General features: G+C 32.1%; 1 long non-coding RNA gene across 1 annotated transcript; it reads left to right on the top strand.

Annotated features, from left to right (window-relative positions):
* The first annotated feature begins 302 nt into the window (after window positions 1–302).
* On the top strand, window positions 303–22,359 carry LOC132723103 (uncharacterized). The gene is made up of 3 exons (XR_009624695.1): window positions 303–665; window positions 1,066–1,160; window positions 22,276–22,359. It is a non-coding gene; the product is annotated as an uncharacterized LOC132723103 (long non-coding RNA).
* Window positions 22,360–22,750: the final 391 nt, after the last annotated feature.

Here is a 22,750-nt window from a genome sequence, read left to right as displayed (position 1 = left end):
CAAAACCACAGCACCGTTTATTAAAACCACAGCACCATTTATTAAAACCACATAACCATTTATTAAAATGACAACACCATCTGTCACAACGATATCACCATTTATCAAAACCACAAGACCATTTATCAAAACCACAAGACCATTTATCAATACCACAGCACCATCTATCAAAACGACAGCACCATTTATCCAAATCACAGTACTATTTATCAAAAGGACATCACCACTATAGAATTGTGTATATAAGGCAGCTATGGCGTTCCATAATTGTGCATACCATAACACGGAAAAGTTTCAAGTTTCAAAAAGCTGTGCCAGTTTATTTTTACTTTATTTTGGAAAGGCGATAATAAGGTTGAATTATTGTATGTTATGACTTTTCCGGCCATTACGGCTAAAGATTTCAGGACTGTTTCTGAGTTTAAAGAAATTATATGTGCAAAATTTGGATGCCTGAAGTAGTATGGTTTAATAAATCCCTTTCTTTCATAATCAAAAAGTGGACAACGGAGGATATAGTGAAAAATATCACCAATATCGCACTGTGTGCACTGTGTGCAAAATGGGCATTTCCTTTGATTGTACGGTATTTTTGAAATTGGGCATGACCCAGTTTCAATAGGGAGCCCGTTATTTTCTGATCTTAAATGGAATAGATTTAAACGGTAAGATTTTAAAGTATTTAAGTTTTAATTCTTTTAAATAATTTATAATTCGAACATTTAGCTGTTTGCAGCACTGGATCATGCCATTTCTTGATAAACTGGACTGTCAATGTATGTTTAACTAAAATATGTATATTTTTTAAGTTTACTGTCTTTTGGTTAAGCCAACTACATCTACACATCTCGCAGTTGAAACACTGCATACTAATTCGTTGACTAGATTGTCATGTTACGGTACAGATATCGAATTACCTCTCTTTCTTGTATAGTATAACCGGTGTAATCATAATTGATTTAACAGTATCGATCCACTTAAAACGTGTATTTTAGTGGAGCAAATATATTTTTATGACATATTCTTGCGACGTTTTCTGTTTTTTTTATAATTTGTCATTTGTAGAGTTATATATTAAACAGAAGAAAGGTTCATCAGGACAGAAATCACTGCATAAAGAATTCAATTATATTTGTGAGGTATCCATTATAATTTTAGAGGTGAGTAAGAGAAGAGGTTTTTTACTTTCGGTTTCAATTTTGCTGTCTGACATTAACATATTTCCTAACATAATAGATCTATATGGTTTAAGTGTAAATCTGCGTGTCTTCTTTCATATAATCTTAGCTGTTCTGTTAAGATGCCAACATAAAGGTAATTTCAAATTGAATCTTACAGATACAACCCCTAATGACCTGTGGAAAATCTTTATTTGTATTGGGCAGAATTTGTCAACTCAATAATAAAGATCTGTTACCTAGTAACAGACATATAAAAACTAATACCGAGCTATACTCTGTGTAGACATGTAGTTTATGAATTTTAATTTGTACTTCCCTAGTACTATCAGCAGATAATTGTTGCTCAATATATGGAAAATGCCATCAATAACAAAGAAAGAATGAATTTTTGTATTCATTTCAAAATTTTAATGGAGACTAAACTTTAATTAATACTTGCTTATTTTATATATTTGCTTAATAGGTATTTCCTGGAATGTCTGCAGGCTGATACAAGTTCGTTTCTTTTGTTCAGTGTAGCGTTTTCGTGTTTGCAGATAATGCAGATTTTATCCCATAGGCACAAGTTGCATCGGTCGGAGGCTGGGTTGAAGGGTGAGGCTTGTTTATAAGACATTCCATGTTATGTTAAGGTCGATGTTTTCTTCTTTGAGTTCCCATATATATTTACTTAATTCAGTGCTGTTTTTAAGCTAAGGTATTCTAAATGATGCTTCATGGTTTGTAAATCGGGTTTTAAAGGTATTTTCTGTTAGTCCTACATATGTTTGTTTAGGCTTGTCATCGTTTGTTTCCACTGTAGCTCTATATACAACCGATTTCATCAAACATCGTCATGGGGCAATCTATTAGTTTCCTACAATTGCATGTATAATGCTGATTTTTTAATGTTTCTTTAGAAAGAATAGCTTTGTTATGTCCGTAAATTATGTTTTTTATATTGTTCATGCAACTATAACTTATTTTGACTGTGTTTCTGTTGAATATTTTGTGTAGCAAGTGTTCCTTGGGAAATTCTTCGTCTAGTATTTTCAGAAACATTTTTCCAATGTTGGTTTCTACATTTTACTTTATGGTGAGTTATACCAGGTTATTTTTCTGCTTCTGTTTTTGCATTTTCAACGGTACCAAGAAACTAAGGAGATAGTCAAACAGATGATATTCCTCGACTAATTCTTTCTAATAGTATATGTATTCTTAGTTTAGCTACTTGCTCAGTCTCTCTCACTCTTTCTATTGTAAATTTGCCTTTAACTTTTTTAAATGATGGAATAATATTCAATGTCACTTCCCTTTCTGAGAGTATCTGATAGTATCAGCCAACACATCATCACCTTTTTCAAAAAATTTATAATCATGGAGACCAGAATTTTTAGTGATCTCAACATTTGACAGGCATCCAGTATATAACGATACTATATAAGGGAGTGCTACACCAAACAAACGTTTAAATGTGCATGTTTCTTTGTAATTTCAGTACAAGTTTAGCTGAGTTTCAGGGTCTTAACATCTTTTTTTGGTCTCGTCCAGTTCTAGCCTCAGCCGTAAAATATCATTTTCTTCCTGAATTTCTGTAGACCCATAAGATGTAGATGGTTGGCAATCGGTACTTGTTTCACTATCAAGTGAGAATTTATATGATTTTTTTCTATAAGCAATATACATTTATCAAACATAAATGAGCGTTACATTTATTTAAATGAGACGATAAATATAAAAAGTTTATACAATACAACAGAGTTTACAAAATGGCCACCAGAACTAAAGGCAGGTCAAACTACTGGTCGGAATTCAACTTTACAGGAGAGATTAGTACCATCTTTAGTTGTACACGTAACCGGCATGTTCCGCTTCTCTGCATAAGATGGCACCAGAACTAAAAATAGGAAAAAACTTGTCCGACCTTCACAGGTCAAACTACTGGTGGATTTCAACCAAACTTTACAGGAGTGATCAGTACCATCCCTTATAGTGCACATCACCAGCACGTTCCGCTTCGCTGCACAAAATGGACGTCAGAGCTGTAAATAGAAAAATCTTGCCCGCCTTTCACAGGTAATGCCAGCCCGCATAGCTCAATCGGTTAGAGCGCGAGATTTGTAATCTCGACAATGTGGGTTCGATTCCCGGGCTGGCCAAATTACTAATCAGTCTTCCGGATGAGACTTTAAATCGAGGGCCCGTGTATGGGTGCTTTAACACTTGTCACGCTAAAGAACCAGGGGAAGCTTCTGGAATTGGGGCATTTTTTTGTATCTGTAATTGCACTATCCTCCAAAAATCTAAAATGGAAGACTCGCCCATCGGTGGCGAGTATAAATAAACGCAAGTTCACACTAAGGCTTTCACAGTTCATTGAGCTACTGGTGGGATTTCAATGAAACTTCAAATAAGTGACCATACATAGTTTTGGGAGACATATATGTTTTGTGACAAAAACCCTTCTGATTTAGATTTTATTTTTTTTTCATACTTTTTGTGTAAGTTGCACTCCTTCTAGCGGTATTGCACATACGCCTTTATTTTGGCACTGAGGCCCATGCCATGTTGTCTTTTAAATCTAAATGCGTTTTTCGATGAGAAGCTTAATTTTGCTGCATTGTAAAAATAGATGAAAAGAAATTTGCGATGTCGTTTTGGATGGGTCTGCTGCATATTTTGTAGTTTAGTCCTTAAATTTTCAACTTCAGGATACAGGATGTTCATAACGAATTCAAACTTAACGTCATTAGTTCATTTTGGAGTTTTTTTAGTGGCACATTTGGAACTGGGTCAGAGGCGGATATATCATGCGACTTAGACGGCAAGATATTCAGGTCTATATTTCTACACAGTTGAAATCATTAAGAATATCTTCGTCAAGGTCAAGCCCTCTTGCAATTGACCTATCAAAACATAAAAAGCGGCAAACATGCACAAGGAGCGTTCTCATCCCCTACTTTAATGCAATAGTTATATTCAGCTGCCTTCTCTCAAATCTAAAATGTTCATCTTCTTTAAAAAAAATTTAACCTCGTAGGTGGGATATACATTGCTCCAATAATTTAAGTCTTGTCATTTACCAGGGAAAACTTTATCCAAAATATGTACATGTATTCAGAATCACATTTTAATATTTCAGTGAAATCAAAAAGTTCATTTTTCATGAAGAAACTGGTGTCAACAGACTTTCTAACTTTATCGAATAAAAAGTAAAACCAGGTACCTCAATGATATCATAAAAGTCATCTTTTATCACCTGGATTGCCACACTATCGAAGGATTGTAGGAGCGCAATAAAATACGGATAATAAGATTTCTATTTTAGACTGCATATCGATGCATTGGTGCGAAAGGGTTGTAAATCATATTTTTAACGAAAATGGTTTGATGGTGTTTGGTGGTGTTTTTAACTCACCTGTCACCTGTGACATGGTGAGCTTTTGCAATCGTTTTTCGACCGACGTCTGTCCGGAAACTTTTACTTTAAACAACATCTCCTCATAAACCACTTAGCCAATTTCTTTCAAACTTCATAGGAATGTTCCTTTTGTAGTCAACTTTAAAAAAAAGTTGAAAGAATTTTATTCCATGCAGAACTCTGGTGGTCATTGCCACCGAAAGATAAAACTTAAAAAATCTTCTTTCAGAAAACCAAAAGAGCTAGAGCTTAAATATTTAGCATGGGACATCGTCTAGTCAGTGTCTACCAAGTTCGTTGAAATAAAAAGCTCTAGGATTAAAATTCGCCCCGCCCCTTTGGGGTCATTGATTTTCCTTTTTTATACATAGAAAAACTTAATAAATCATCTTTTAAAAAACCCAAATAGCTAGAGCTAAGATATTTAGCATGAAACATCTTCTAATAGGTGTCTACCAAGTTTGTTCAAATAAGGGGCCTGGTGGTTAAAATTGGCCCCTCCCCGGGGGTCATTTATTTTCTTTATATGTGTGTAGTAAAAACTTAAAAATTCTTCTTTTTAAAAACCCAAAGAGCTAGAGTTTAGATACTAAGCATGAGAGCTAGAGTTTAGATACTTACCATGAAATATCTTCTAGTGTCTACCATGTTTGTTCAAATAAAAGTCCAGGGGTCAAAATTGGCCCCGCCATGGAGGGTCATTGTTTTCCCCTATGTGTGTATAGTAAAAACTTATAAAAAAAATCTTTTAAAAACCCCAAAGAGCTAGAGCTTAGTTATTTATTATGAAACATCTTCTTATGGGTGTCTACCAAGTGCAAATAAAAGCCCTCAGGTTAAAATTGGCCCCGCCCCGGGGGCATATATAGAGGTGAGCGATTTCTGGGCCATCATGGCCCTCTTGTTCAATGTAGAAGCAATATACACACAAATTGTAAACATATTAAACTTGAAAGTTAAAATTATACTTCTAAATAAGTCCAAAGGTTGTAACTCAAACAGACATATTTTGTTGGTACGAAACAGTTGTATCTTGAGTTACAACCCATTCGCACCAACAATTCGGTAACATGTTTAATAAATCTAAGTGCAAAACAGTTGTATCTCAATATCTTATATCAAATTGTGCGATATTTAGTTGATTTTTGTTTCAAATTAATTGACATGTTTATAAAGCAGTTTTCTGATTCCTTGTTATATCCATATTTGTTAACCCTTAATTCCGACATAATACAAGAATTTGAATTACTTATATATATTTTATACATAAATCATTTCCATTACTTATATAAGAAACACTATCATTGCTTTATTTGACTAACAGTACTATAATAGACATTCTTCTCAGTTAACATTAAAAGTGTCATTGGTATAATGCTGCATTGTTTGCAAAATAGCCAGAAAAAAGTAAAGGACCTACTTTGGTTTTACGAAAATGAAATTAACTCAAAATATATTTGTTATAAAAACTTGTTAGTCTTATTAAAGCTTTGACATTAGGATATTCACTTCAGTAATGATTGTACCATAGTTTGGAGACTTTACTTTTGAAAACATGTCAGAGTTAAATCGTATACCAAACATGCACAGTGCGTTTACTTCAAGTGTTAGTTACCCGCATTTACTGTCTGTTTAGGCCATGCTAATTGATTGGGTCATTTTTTTTTCTATGATTTACATATTGTGACGACAGGGAAAGAAATAACGGTAGAAAAGTCATATTCAGATGCTTATACATTGTATATTGGTTACTTTATTCTGGGGTTTATTATTGTGATGACAGGGAATATGTTTTATTTTTTGCCAATGATGCAAAAGAGAAAGAACATCAAAACACTCGGCAATCTGATTTATACTCTCATACAAATTAGATAGCCTCGATGTATTTCGATGCTTTTTAAATTACTAAATATTAAAATAAATTAAAGAAATTATGCAATAATTACTCGATTCTGGATTTGGTTTAAAGCTTATACAATTAATTTTCCCACTTATTATTTTGGAATATCAAATGAAATCATTTAATTCTCTTGTTTTCATGACTTGTCTAAATCAAGTGTATAATTATAAGTACTAAAATTTATTTTTGTTACAAGACAATGCCTAACAAGATATGTAAACAAACCTTTCTTTGACAAGATATTGTTAACATTAAGTTTAGATACATATACATTTATATAGTCAAAAGTATAACGACATTACAAATGAGTAGATTATAAATAAATTAATGAAAGATAATAGATAATTGATATTCTAACACTCACGTGATTTTGTCACTATAGACAAAGAAGGAAAAAAACGGTGTTAAACTGACAATAAACACCGGTAAGGGACTACTCGTATATGCGCTGTTATGTTTTCACCCTAGATTGTATAGTTTAAGCAACAATAAAAATCATTTAAATTTATAAATATTTTCAGTTCGTATAATGTTTTCTTTTCATACAATACAAAATAATATCTCACATGCACTAACGCCACATATTAGATCCATATCAGTTAATAAATATTTTGACAAAACGGCGCCAATCCGTAAGCAGCGTAATAAACGTCATCCTAAGTAAACAACTCATTCATAAACAAGCAGACGTTATTCCATACATACAATAATGATAAATGGGGCACTGATGTAAACACAATACGACGTAAGTTTTTATTGTTTAAAAATTGATAAAATAACGTTTTTTTTCTTATTATATCTTTTGTTAAATAATTTCTATATCTTCGCAACAGTAGGGTGCGAAAATCGAACAGCGTTATACGAAAATCGGCACCGGAAGTTTATTTCCGCTTGAAAAATAACACTAGTAATTTTCCTTATTTTATCGTGTTAGAATCGAAATAACATCGGCCTGAGAGGTGTATATCGGCTATTTAACACCGGTTTTGTCGTTTTGATGCGACAAAATTAACCACTCAGGCCTACGGCCTTCGTGGTCAATTCCTACGCATCAAAACTCCAAACCGGTGTTAAATAGCCGATATACACCTCTCAGGTCGATGTTATTTCTTAAATATAAACCTAGAAACTTAAATTCTGATCTGAAAGTTTTATGATTTTTATGCACCATACTTATTGTCAACTAGAGGTAGTTTATTGATAGATTCTATTTTTAAACCTCACTAGCGTGACAAATGTACTGAGGGAAATACTATGCTGTAAACAGGGTTTGCGATCTGTAATTCCCGCCACTCTTTCGGGTTATATTATATAGGGTTATCCTATCAATCATGTTCGTCTCACCATTTCCCGCAAATAGATGAGAACATATATGAAGAGTTTTATCAATAGTGTGTTTTAATAGTTGTTGTTGTAAACGAAGCTATGTGGGGAAAAACACATTTTCTGTGGTAATTTTTGAAGTGTTGTAAAATGAATACAAAATCCCTCTTGATCCCCGTTGATTAATTTTATAACACAAATACGACCCTCAGTCCTATTTCTTTTTGAACAACCCTCGTATATATAAGTTTTTTTTAATTTTATTTATTCACATTATTGTGTACTTTTATAACTTCAGGGCCAAATATCGTTTTCAAATTAAAGTTTTGTAAAAATATGTCAATGTATTAAAACACGGCTTTAAATCGCGATTGAAGTCATGCCAACTGAATTACAACAGTTCTTTTTAAATAATTATTTCCCCGTTCTGTTCTTGCAAGAAAACAAATTTGACCACATCTGACGTTCTGTCATTAAACTGTTTGCTACTTCCGATTATTGTTATTCTACCGAAATTCATGTTTTATTTGTGTTTTGTAATCAATTCGAAACTACAATTAGTAGATATTTCCACCGGGAAAACGACTACCAGGTACTTTGGCCATGTTTTTTTCTACAGATATTTATATATTTCGATTGTGATTAAAATGAGCGTAGTTCACTTTTTCTTATTCAGTAACAACTGGTTGTATAGATACCTGACCTGTCTAATTGTAATTATCAAATTAGTGGATACCTTAAGAATTTCACCACAACATATTCCTTAACAAAAGAGCACATGTCAATGTTTGTGTTTGCAAATAAAAGGTCACAGTAAGGATCTATCAATTGCAAGACAAACTTTTTAAAGATATTCTTTTATGTTGACATTGATTGATAGAATATTGAGATGAAAATATAAGTGCTGTTGATTATTTATAATCGTGTGCTGAAATTTTGAAGGGGAACAAGGTCATGGATCGTGTGTATCTTATGGGTTTTTTTTGTAGTTGAATAGTGATTTTTTTCGGCGGCAATGGTTCAGGAATATAATGTTTCCAAACTATATGTTCATCACCATCATTGAACTCTTATTTAAATGTATGTAAAATATTTACTTACAGCTATATGATAAAGCGGTTTATGTGCGTTTCCGCGTAAAGCCTCCTATGGTGTACAAATAAGTTTGATCATATAAACACGATCTATGTATCTGATGTAAGCGACAGTTTATCATTATTTTGTCTTTTAAAAAATATTCTGAGGACTAGTAATGATTTATAACAACAAAAGAATATTCATGATATTGAGACTTCGCAGTCAAAATGGCAAAGTTCTAGTTAATGACCCGGCCGTCATGCAAAGTTTGTTGCTGCAAAGTAATAAAAAAACATGTTTTAACTTGTAAATAAAGGTGATAAATGATGAGTCAGCTTTAAAATATCACGGTACTATTTTTTGTCCTGATTACCGTGGCAGTAAGATAAAAAGAACGGTCTTAACATTATGGAGATATAGCCTCACAAAAAATGTTGCAAGTTGTTTGCATTCTTGTTTGATTTAGCTTTTTAAGGATAGCAATCCTTAATACAATCAACTGTCAACTCTTCTGGCACAATTTTAAGCAAAACTCAGCATTGATACATGTACATGTATATGATGTACAATGACATAATTATATATAACAAATATAATCAAATATGAAAAAATGAACAACAAATGAATGGTTATTTTATATTATACTCATGTAAAATTATTGAATGATATTAAAGTAAATTCACATTTCTTAACAATTGTGAACATACAAGCAAATATAATGAACATTATATTTGTTATATATAATTATGTCATTGTGCATCATATAATAAATATATGATACCAATAATCTTATGTTTTCTCACATTCATGCAAGAGCATTATAATAAATTTAACAAACTGACTTTATCTTAGTTTAATTTTGTAGGAAGCTGTTATTTAAAATTTATAATTAAGCTTACATTTGAAACACATTTGATTTCCTCTTTCATTTTCATTTTGGTTGATTTTTTATATGAACATCATCTGATTGTCACAAGTGTTCTCTAGTTTTTGACATGGCAGATATTTATAATTTTGAGAAAGTTATCAGAATTTTAATAACAGTAATTAAAACTTTTGATAAAGTGGTATGAATCTAAAACATAAAACGAAAGACATGCAGATAAAATCTATGGAATAAATGCTTTCATTTGAATCCCATTATATTTTATAAATGCTGATTAGTTTGAGTGTAATTATTTCTATAATTTTTTCCAAGTTTTTGTACTTTTGTAAATTTTCACTTTCTTTCCTTTTTCTGCTTTCGCAGATAAATAAAACAGATTGAAATAAAAACAAAATAGTCACTAGACAATATATATAATCAAGTATGAAAAAATGAACAACAAATGAATGGTTATTTGGTATTATACTCATGTAAAATTATTGAATGAAAGTGAAGTAAATTTACATTTCTTAACAATTGTAAATATACAAGCAAATATAATAAACATTATATATTGTCTTGTGACTACTTTTTTTTTATTTCAATCTGTTTTATTTGTGTGTCTTTGAAGTTTTGATTCATTTGCACAAGTAGACGCAGGGCTAGCACAACCCCCTTACCCCTCCCCTGGGTATTTTTGTACACCTATATAGTATTGAAGCTTAAGGTATATGCAATCGATTAGCACTTGTTGTTTAACTGAAACGTTTACCATGAATCCATCCATGAGAACAAGTTGATTATCTCCCCTTCATATCTCATTTATTTTTCTATATAAGATTTCTTCATATCTTCTTTATGACGGAGTAAAAATTGGTTTGAGTTGTAAATATATATGTTTTATAATTTATACAAAAGTTTTTAGTTTTAACATAAACATATAACATAATTAATGGTGTCCGCCATTTTAAAATGGCCGCCAATTATTGACCAGATAAACAATACATAACAATATTTAATGTGTTGATACCCATTTATAAATAGTTTGATGTAATTATTAGTTATATATGCTATGCTTAGTGAAACTAACTCTATGCTAGGTATAGAATTCTAAATAGTCTGCTCTTGAATATTATTTTAATTTTATAGAGATATGAACCATAATTGTTTGGGTCGAATTGAGCTGCCTTTAGAGTTCGAAAAGATACTTTTAATTGAATTTCATGCGAATATTGACTTGTTTGTCCTCTCTAGAAAGTTAATATACTCTCACTTATATGAAAAACAATTTGAAAAATTGGCAGTTGTCTTCTCCGTTCCGTTCCTGCTTCTGTATATCCATATGACTATATTGAATTGTATAGCTCACCCGTACCACAATGACTATTTGACAGAAGGCTGCTCGTTGAGTTCCACCAAAGGAAACTGTTCTTACTTTTATTTTATTTAAAATGACATAAGCCTTTAGTTTGTAGTTTCATTATTATTAGAATAATAATTGAGATTAATGTATTACATTTCATTATCATTGTTACTTCCATTTAAAAACATTATAAAGTTACTTCCCCTATTTTCATTGCGCCATTAGAAATAAAAAGGCGGACAAAATAATAGTATGCTTCTCCCTTAAAATCAATTGTTTTAGAGTGATTTTGTTGATTAAATCTTTTTTGAAATGCAACATAGCATATGACAGCATAAGACACTGAAAAATCATTTCAGATATTGTCAGTCATACTCTCAGATTTTGGAGTTGGAAACTATATAACAGTACTCTTCATCGGGACATTGTTCTCCTTTATGCAATTTCTTCTAAAAGTAATTTGATAACACATTTGTGCTGGCACCATTTCCATCTAAATAACAATCCATACTGCACATGGAATTGTCATTCAAGAATGAGAACAGCCATCAGATGATGATGATAACACTAAAAGAGAACAACATCCACTAATATATCAAATTTACAGGCGAATTAGGCGCAAACTGTTATACATACAATCCTGAAGAATTTGCTGAATGCTTAATTACTGGGAAATAAGTACCGTTTATCAATACTTATAAGTTTCAGTTTTGCTGTTTCATCTGACTTTCTCTGGTTCATGTGTACATGACAAGCAGAATTTTCCAATTTGGGCAAGCTGGATCTTTCTAACCTCTGAGGTGCAAGATCAAACATCCTCTACAAAAGAGTACATGCCTCTAATTAATGCCAAAAGTACAAACAATGCCACTGTTCAGAACGTGTTTCGGAGCTGTAAACCAACAGTACAAATTCGTGACCTGTGATCCGTGAACAGGCTCAATCAAACCGAGCCTGCAACATGTTCAATTATGCCGTGTTGGGCTTTCTTTAAGGATTCTTTTTTTTCTCTATTTGATTTGGCTGCTGCTAACAAAAGCATATTCTATAGTACGGAAAATCCGACTAGACTAAGTTCAGTGATACTATTATACAAATAGGGGCTTCTCGTTTGCTAGGTTCATACCTAGGGGCGATTGGCAAACGGCTTCGTGGAAGTGGTTTCTCAGAAATCCCGATAGAGTAGTGTTAATGTGTTAACAGTTGAAGCCACGAAAGACTGCTTTTTGAAGAATTTGTAGCAGCAGTTATCCAAACCAACCACCCTTGTATATTGGAGAATATCAACCAAGTGTCAAATGTGCTAGCTGAGAATCGAATACGTGAACACCTTGAAGATTTGCTAGCTAATGATTTTGTCATCGAACTTTACAAGAGGCATCAAGAGTTCAAGGAAGACGTCAGAAAAGGTCACTTAGTAAAGACCGCAAAGTTTTGAATGGATTTATTGTTAAGATTTGGTTGTTTCTTCGTTTTATGAGAGCCACGAGGAAAATGATCTTGACCTATACATATTAAAATTATAAAATATGCCACAATTATTTTTACATATGATCATCAAAACTATGCAAGCTATCTATCTGTATATGTTCTTATGTTAATAAATTGATTCAACACACCCAGGATCAAGAAATCTTCTTCAAAATAACGGATTCAGTGTAAGCAGATCCAATGTGTCTGGCTCCCGTTAATATAACTATTTAGCAAATAATAAACAGACAGAGGCATAATAGGATTCAGCAGAAACACTGCTGCCTACTACAGATGGAATCAAACACGACACTCGAGAGCCAGATATGTTAAGGCTACATTCCTCATGGCCGGCATATCATCAGCAAATTCTTCTGTATATGTGAGCGTGCACACTTTGTGACAGATACATACAAAGCAGAATTTATCAAATCTGCAGAAATGTCGCGAAGAGGATTGAGTGTTACTACCTGATGAAAGGCAACAAAACCAAAGTTTTGCAAGAATGGAAAGGTTTTTTTGGAAAAAAATAATAAAAATAAGAAAACAAATTGATAAGATTGATATTAGAGGAATTGTCTCAAGATAAATTTAAATATGCAGGGAAATTGGACGGAAGGAGAATCTTGTCCTTGTGAAGCGACATGTGTATGCCTCAAAAGTGAAGATGAAAAAGTAAAAGTAATACAAAATCCAGATCTGCATACGTCTCAGGAGGAAGCCGATACCAGAATTATGCAACATATGCAACATGTGTCTGGAAATGATGACAAAGCAATAATTGTACAATCTCCTGATACTAATGTTATGGTATTACTTCTAACGTTAGCACAGTCTATCAATAGATTAATACTATTTGGCACTGGTGTGGCTAATAATAGAAGACTGTTGAAAGTAAATTAAATCATTGATAGACTAGGAGAAGATATTTTCAAGGCATTGATTAGGCTACATAGTTTCACCGGATGTGATACCACAAGCCCTTTTTTATTGAGAAGATGGAAAATTAAAGCCGTTAACATTTTTTTCAAAATAACCTGAATATATACCTATAACCCCAGTTTTTAAAGTGAATGTGGAGAGATTTGATATTCAAGAAGAAATTTCAAAAATTCTTTGAACAGTTTGTTTGCATTTTATACAGGAAAGACAAACAAATAAAGTGACATTAATAAGTTGCGCCTTTGACATTTTCAGACAAAAAATGTGAGACCAAATGCAAACATACTTACAATTTTACCTATGGGGTATTGAACTTGCGTTTTAATACCACCATATCTTTTCAACATTAAAGATGCATTTTTAGATCAAATTTCCAAGTATTTGTGTTGTGAAATGCCTTTTGGCAATTTCCAACTATTATACGTCCTGATGGATATGGGTGGCATACTGGTACAATCGGAGGTCTCACATATACATTTTACCTGGACAGAGGGAAATACACTACCACAAGAATAAATTGAAATCATAGCTAATAAAATGCTAGTGAAGTGTTATAAGATGATTAAAATGAAGAATGTGATCTAGAGGAAATTGAGATGGAAATGTTTATTGATGTCATTTTCAGAGAAGATTTCGAGTAATAATTAATAATGAGACTTAAAAGCTGTATTGTAAAACATTGGAAAAGGGGGTGGGGTTAATTCATATTTTTAATAGCATTATATTTAAACCAAATTGAACAACAACAAGTCTATTTAACTTGCATAATATTTATACACACAACTTTTTATAATTAAATGATGTTTTGCTTTTTTTAAAACAAAACCACAAAGTTTATATTAAAATGTTAATAAACCGACAGGTAAATGGCGGCCATTTTGAAAAGTCATAACATCAATTAATTATGAAGTAAATCACATAAGAGACATTGTCTATAATCTTAAAGAAATAAAGATTCCTTTTAAAAGGAAAGGCTTGCCCAGTTGTGCCATCATCCCATCCCTTTAAAAATGTTTTTTTTTTAAAAACCTCCTAAATCAATTCTTTATGATAAAGATATAATTTAAAAAAAATAAAATAAAATGACCTTATATATCAGTGAAAAAAAAAACAAGATATCTTTGTTTTTACAGGTATAGAGGGTCAATTTATTATCACTATTATTTTTAATTATTTGTACATCATAAAGGGTTTATTTAGTTGTTTGTTTTTGTTTTTTTTTCGAAAAAAAAATCACTTTTCAAGGGGTAGGTAGGGTAACCCCAAGACTGGACGAGCACCTGTGCCCATTTGTGCCACCAGTGTTATGCATGCAAATTTGGACAAAAGAAGGACCAGAAGTCGACTGATTATAACTGAACCAGAACATGCTGACGATAACAGTAACAACTTGTGTTTGTAAAAACGAATATTTTTTGTCAAAAACGATTTGAAATCTATTGTCTATTGTATAAAGCTAATAAAGAAATTAATCAATCATAAAAATTCTAACATCGGCTTCTCCCACGTGGAAGGAAATAAAAGTATATATATATATATATATATATATATATATATATTATATATATATATATATATATATATATATATATTATATATATATCATACTGACCAGAGAGAGAGTCATTCGTTTTGGCAAGTGCTAATTTCATTTAAATAGCTTTATAGATTATTAAAATGCACTTAAGACTTCGTTACGTGGTACCAATTAATATGCATGTATCAACTATGTTACACCTAAAATAGCTATGATCACATATATACCGACAACACAGGATGCGCTACCTGTAGATCAGCACGTGATATTTATGGGCTATTTTTAGATGACGTTATACTGTCGTTTTAACTCCACATAAGAATTGCGACACAGTAGACGGAAAACTACTACAGTCGCCATTCTCTATTGTATAAAACTAATTAAGACAACACTCAGTCATAAAGGAACTAACTTTTGCCCCTTGAAAACGAATTGAAACGGAACATTTTCGTTTAAAATTTATTTCTTCCTTCTACTTACGCTTTAAACCGATTAATCAAGTAAAATAAAAAAAGAAATCCTATATATATAAACAAACTGGGATTACCGAAGTAACTAAAAATATCTTAGATTTCCGTAATATTACTTCGTCTGATTCCGCAGTATGGAGGAATTGTCACGATTGCAGCGGAAACCTAGACTGGTTTCCCGTTCCATCATGCACTAACAAATGTAAGCAGGATACAACTTAACTGGAACAACTTTTCCAAAAGCCAAAAACCGACCACATTACAATTCATTTGGTTAAAAAATTAATGGTTGTTTCAATTAGGCTGTTTATTAAGAAATTGTGACAGGGGCAGATGATTCAATAATATTGGCTTGTGTCTTAATGGTAAACGTTTCAGTCAGACAACAAGTTGCAAATATCTTCCTATATGTTTATCTTTTAAACTACATGTGTCCCATAAAATACCCAGAGGGGGTAACCTTTTTCATTTCTAGCTCACTTCTAAAGTATAACCCTTTTTAATATTACCTATCTGTTGCAGAAGAAAATGACGGCATAAGTTTCAAATTTCATAAATTGGTCTCCTGTGAGTATAAATTGTAGACTGTTCAACACAAGTGATTGTAGCATACTTTATACATGTGTAATTGGTCAGTATTCGGTCAAGCGCAACTAATTTCTTTCTTCCTGCTGTTTTTAAAATAGCCAGTGTTAAAGGGAGACACAAGCAAAATTTTAATTTCTTAGTTTTGAATTTTTCATTCATTATTCTGTAAATGCCCTCAAAATGAATATATTAGACAGTCAATGGAACAATTTTTTTTCCATATAAAGAATAAAATGGTGGTTTCCTAACTTGACCCGCGTGGGTCAGGTTAGAGCGCTATGATTTCGCAATATTTTGTCAAAGTGAACTCTGGAAACGTTAAAGAACTTCTCAAATGAATGACATAGACTTGTTTCAATCATACAATATCCAAAATATCTGTTATTTTAACTTAAAGGGTTGGTTCAAGTCACCTGACTTGTTTTAAAACTATTTGGTGATTCTATTGGCGTCTAAATTTTGTTCAACATATATAGATATATTTACGTTTCAAACCCAAAATATATAAAATTCAAACAGAAATTCATGCTGAAACTTCAAGAAACGTCATTTTAGCCTGATTTGAGTACATAAGATCATTTTAATATTTTGGTCATTATTTTGCCTGAATATCCCTTTAAACTCACCTATCTTATACGTCGGTGTCCGCGTCCGCGTCAAGATTTCAGAGAAGTTAAAATATTTTTCACTTAACTTTTTCATTTCTTGAGGTATCAACTTCAAACTTCAAATATATATTCCTTATCATCAACCACATCTTATGTGACAAGGTTTATAACTCTAGCACCAATATTTTACGATTTATTTCCCCTTTAACTAGGAATTTTTCTTAAAAATATTATTGTTAACTATTCCTTCTTTATTTCGTAAGGGATCAACTTCATACGTAAAACATATGTTCCTTATCATTTGTATGCCACAGTGAAGCCATTCTGAAAGACTGCATCTGCGAAGGAGATGATTTATCATATTACAATATGCATACTTATTTGGACTATATAAAACAGTTATCTAAAAAATAAATTAGGTTTTTGTTTTTTCTTAACTTTGTAGATTTATTTTTTTGTATTTGTGTTATAGAATAATGTTTGTTAAGATGACTTTAAAATATGAAATTATGTAAAATGAATAGATTAATTCTTTAATGTAATAGTTTATTAATATTATACCACATCACATTATGCGTAAATAATTACTATCCTCGGTAAAAAGAGGTAATTTTTTTTGCAGGCAAGACGCAAGCTTGCCACAAGCTAGAGGCAAGCTGGTCGCAAGCTTGCAACTAGCTTACCGCAAGCTTGCAGCTAGCTTGTCGCAAACTTGCTGTAAGCTTGTTGCAAGCTTGTGATGCATTTCAAAACTAAAACATGCATTTCTGAAAACTCACTGCAAGTTTTCGCAAGCTTGCCGCAAGATTCCGATTACTAGCCAGTGGCAAGCTTACAACATATGCTTGCAGCAAGCTTGTGACAAAATTCTGCAAAGTTAGATTGCTATTTTGGTTTTAAGTAATGAGACATATTAGGATAGTATGAGCTAAGAACAACTGTTCTCATCTTTCTCATATGGCTTAATAGTAAAAGACTATCCTGGAAAATACATAAATATATAGAGCCTACACACAAAAGCTCATCTTAGGAATTATCTAAGTTTACAAAAGGAAAAACATAATAGAGGCAGAAAGTCTTGGTTAGTGACTTGTAATTATGACCCTGAAAACTTTTGAATTTTGTTTCAAGTATAAGGTTTTAGGGATTGTGGAAAAATCTTGACTAGGAAATTTGACAATAATTTTGACAATAATTCTATAAAACCTAGACAAGAGTTATATATTAATGAATCTACATTAAAGATATCTTGATGCCTTAGTGAAGTTGTCTTAAACTGAACTCATGTAGTGGTTAATGAAATATAAATGAAGTTGTATACACAAAATATATATATATACATGTATATACATCGTTTCCTCAACAGTTGTACACATTCAACTCAAATCAAACATGCATATGTCAAAGGAATGTGCAGATCAAGTACAAATTTGGTCATGGTTCAATGAATTTTGGCAGAGTTATGCACCTTCAACTTTGAAAAATAGAAATGTTTTAGTTTCGTTAATTGTCTCCCCAAAAGTTGTACATATTGAACTGAAATTTAATATATGGATAAGTTATAGGAATACGCAGGTCAAGTTTAAATTTGGTCATGGTTTGGTAGATTTCTGAGTTATCCCTCTTGAACTTTGAAAGAAATTAGAATTATTTTTTCTGTTCATTATCTGCCCAACATGTGTACACGTTCACCTCAAATTTGCATTTAGATACATCACGTTTGAATTTGGTCCTGGTTCGATTATTTTTAACGAAGTTATCTCTCTTGAACGTTGAAAAAAAATTCGGTTTCCGCACGCAATATTAATTTTGCGGAAATGTTTGTTAAAGGTTGAAATCACATGTATTTATCCAGAAAATACAAATCATGTTTCAATTTGGTTTTGGTTTAATGATTTTTGACAGAGTTATCCTTCTTTGAATTTAGCAAAAAATGAGAAATTTTCAGGTTCTGTTCTAACTTTTGTAGGAATGTATGTCTGAAGTAATGACATTGCATGTGCTGGTATTTTACCAGAAAATACAAGTCAAGTTCGAATTTGGTCATGGTCAGATGTTGTTTGACAGTTTTCCACCTTGGACTTTAAAAAGATTTAAAGATTCACAATTTCTAATCATCTCGACTACAAATATACAATATACAATTTGCAAAAGGTTAACACTGAATAGTTTCAGGGCCTTGAACTTATTATTAAAATATTATTAAATGGTTTGTGTTAACATTGAAAAATTAAAGGGCTTTAGAAAGAAAAAAATAGTTTATTCAAACAAATGGAGCTGTAAATATTATTATATTCAATTGAAATTTAGACTGCATGCCGGGGCATCCCTGGCGTGACGACACATTCCTAGTTTTGGCAATTTTTCATAACTGAGTAAATGGTTAAACATTTTTGAACAAGAATCAAAGCCGAAAGCATTTGTGTTTACAAAAATGTTCTTGTTTTTGTTTTTGCTTCCTCTTTTATGTTTTTTCATAACATTGTTTAATTTTAATAAACTTAATGTTTTGATGTTTACTTATGTAACTGAGGAAAGATAAAGACTATCTTGTAATTGTGCATTATTTGAATATGTTGAGACTGATGCGAGTCAACCTGGCGCCAAGTCAATCTGGCCCCAAATAAGTCAATTTGACCCCAATTTTATCTGATGTCTTTTTAACATTGATCATTGATGATTACTTTAATTCCTGTGTAGAAATTAATTGGAAAAATTCAAAGTTTTACATTATATACTCATATGTAACAATCATAAAAATACTTCCAAATATTGGGCTTAAAAATGTCATAGTAGGATTAATCCTGTCATTGTATCTCTGCAGTGGGACTCTGTGCCTCACAGGACATTTGAAGATGAGGGTTCATATTCAGTGGAGCTAGCAATCACTTACCAAATAAGTCTCAGTCTCTGATTGTGGAAATTAAACATTAGTTCTGGAAAAATGGTCAGATAAAAAAAACTGTCTCTGCAAAGGGGTTACTCTTAAGTGATTCCAGGTTTTGATGGTTCTGGGGTCACAGACAAAGTATATTTAACCTACTGTACTGTCCTTAATGACTCTCTGGGGTAGGGTATCAGTGATGGAAGTAGATATACTTTTTAGTATTAATATGGAGTCAAAATCAATGGTATCCCCGGTTTCAATGGCAAAAAATGTGGGCAATCGATCTGAACTTAATAAAAGTTATCTTGCGAGAAGTGGTCTCTTTACTTAGTCCCATACTCTCCTGTTCCACAAGATGATCTAGAGGATAGGGACGTAACATAATCCGGTGTAGACGTTTCACTGGGCCCCTCTTGTTTTTTTGCTTAACTCTTTATACAGGAATCTCAGGATTTGGATGAGAAAAGACTCTATAGATTGCCCCATTCCAAACGAACTGACAACATTTTGGTCCCATAACCTCCAACTTTCGAATCAATACCTTATCTCCCACATCAAGCAGAATTTGCCTCACCTTCTGATCATATATGATCTTGTTTTTGGCGGCTATCTTTTTAGCTTCTTCTGCAGCCTTTAGGTATGTTAAATTGATTATGTCGCAGGCTCAGTTGTATTAGCCTGTTCATGGACAGTACTGAAAAAATGCAAGTTTTCTAACCACTCCCACTAGCACCAGCTTAAGCAGTATTCAACATTCAAACATCTTGTAAAGGATTTTGGATAACGGCTTTTCGAATATACGCTTCTAAATTTTATTTTCATACATCAGCCCTTAAACCCATAAAGAAACTCAATATTAAACAGTAATTAACTAAGACACTTGAATTTCTGATATAATCTTAACAAATAGATATAAGAATAGTATAATTAGATAATCATTTCTTGTGACAAAGAATCTTACTAAACTGAAGTACAGTTACAAATGATTAAATAAATAATGGTAACAATTGATTTGATTTATAAACAAATCATAGAAAATTTCTTTTTATCCATAAACGAATACCAAACATATTTTAAGCAACTATTATACATACTATAATGACGAGAACGGACTCCGGACATATGACTAGTCACACCCTGAAATGGTTAATTTTGCAACACAAAGTGGTTATGATTTACCTTCTTGCAATTTTCATGGAGAATTAGCCAAAGATATGAATTTTGAGCCCAAATTAGGTAACTGTACGGCGGCCAATTAGAAACTAAATATACAGTCACCTGAGACAATAGGGAAAGGAGGAGGTAGCCCTGAAAAAGGAATGTAAGTCCAGCAAAGGGCCTGCATTTCAAGCCGTCACTCTCTGTGCTAGGGGCTCACGCACCCTGGCACTCTTTCCTCGTCGTCCCTGTTAATAATACATTCAACCTATTTACGCATATGGCTCATATATTTGATTGTCATATGAAGCTCACGATTTGGGCATAGTCTACATAACAAGTTTTGTAAAGATATATTGAACTTAAACTGGTTAACCTTCTTAAAGAATATCTATGGAGAATTAGTCTGTTTTTCGGTGTAATGCAAGAGTTCTTAAAGCTACCAAGTGCTGGTTTATGATTCTTAATATAAATGAAAATAAACATAAAGTTCAATAAAATAATGGGCAAAAAATAACATTGTTTGTTGAGCGTTTCATATTCGATGTGTACATTTTGTGAATGGAGTTGGTCCTGTATGGATTAGTATATTGATTTGTTATGTCGTGGATGATTACAAAGATTGTGTGATATTGATGTGCAAGCATTGCTGACGTCTCTTTATTTCTGCACACTGTAGTTTTAAAATATTATAAAAAACTGACTTTTTTTAAAGAATCACACATAGATAAAATTGAAAGTTCATAATTCTGGTCACTCATTGATAAATTTATAGAGAATTTACTTCCCTTTGATTATAATACTAGACTCTTCAATAATATACCAGATGATGATATGTTTTTTCACTTTACTGGCCTAGATCACCTCTGAAATATCATGAACTGATTGATGTGATTGTTAAATGTGTAATTAAAAAGTAAAAAATATCAATGACATATTGCAAACATCGAAATAGGCTATATGTAAATGAAAACATATATGTGTATAAGTACTTATTAAAAAAAAAAGATGCCAATTAATCAATCCATCTTCTAATACAAATTGCATGCAAATGGAGTCAAACGTAGAGAAAACAGAATATATGAATATGCTGTTCTTTTTTAAGTTCGTTGTAAATAGTTATTTTCAGCGCATGTATTTTTAGTCAAATATGAATTCCTTGTAAGCTATTATATATAACACAGAGTTAGCCATAACAATATTTTCATATATAAGGTAAAGAAGAGCAAAATGTGGGCCAAAACATCTTATGCTATCAAAGTGTTTGCAGATTGAATTTACTGTATCCTGGTGTATTTTTCAGAACATCCATTCCTCATACCTCTTCCCTCTCCATCGCATTAACTTAACCTACACATAACCACTCCTAGTGAATGAAATACAGAGTGTGGATGTGGTCTTCTTTTACATTTTCTGTAGTTATTCTTTAATTGTAGGTTCCTTGAATTTGTTTTACTTGAGATAAATGCCTATTGTATAAAAAAACTTGTGTTTTTGATATTTCAGAATTGTATATATCAGAATTTAAAATGAAGTTCCTTATTGCTGTTTGCTGCTTATTGTGTAAAGCCCCAGTGAAGGCGCGTGGTAAGTTATTATACATAAATGTCTCTTAAATGTCATTTGACCAGTATAACGGACACACATGCACTCTGACAAGGATCTAGAACTTAAGCTGACTGTTACGCAGGCATTAAGGTAAAGAGTATGGATTTATTTGATGTTCTAAAAACATAGTGCATAATTATGTGCTTTGAAATCAAGAGAGGATTATTTCAGGCTTTTATATGAAAATCCTCAAAATTCCATTATGCAGTATGTTCAATGTGTTGTATTTGATAATAATTAACTAGTGCACACTACTTTGTCACGAATGATCTAAAGAAGTAAATATATTCCTGAAAATTTTATTAATGCTGGTTAAAGTATAATGTCGTAGTAGCCGTATGCGCGGATTCATTTTTTTAAATTTGAGTAAGAA

This window comes from Ruditapes philippinarum, unplaced genomic scaffold (genome assembly GCF_026571515.1).
Source record: "Ruditapes philippinarum isolate M1 unplaced genomic scaffold, ASM2657151v2 ctg4535_1_1_1_1, whole genome shotgun sequence".
Taxonomy (NCBI): domain Eukaryota; kingdom Metazoa; phylum Mollusca; class Bivalvia; order Venerida; family Veneridae; genus Ruditapes; species Ruditapes philippinarum.
The sequence above is the reverse complement of the archived record's forward strand: the minus strand, read 5'-3'. Positions and strand labels throughout refer to the sequence as shown.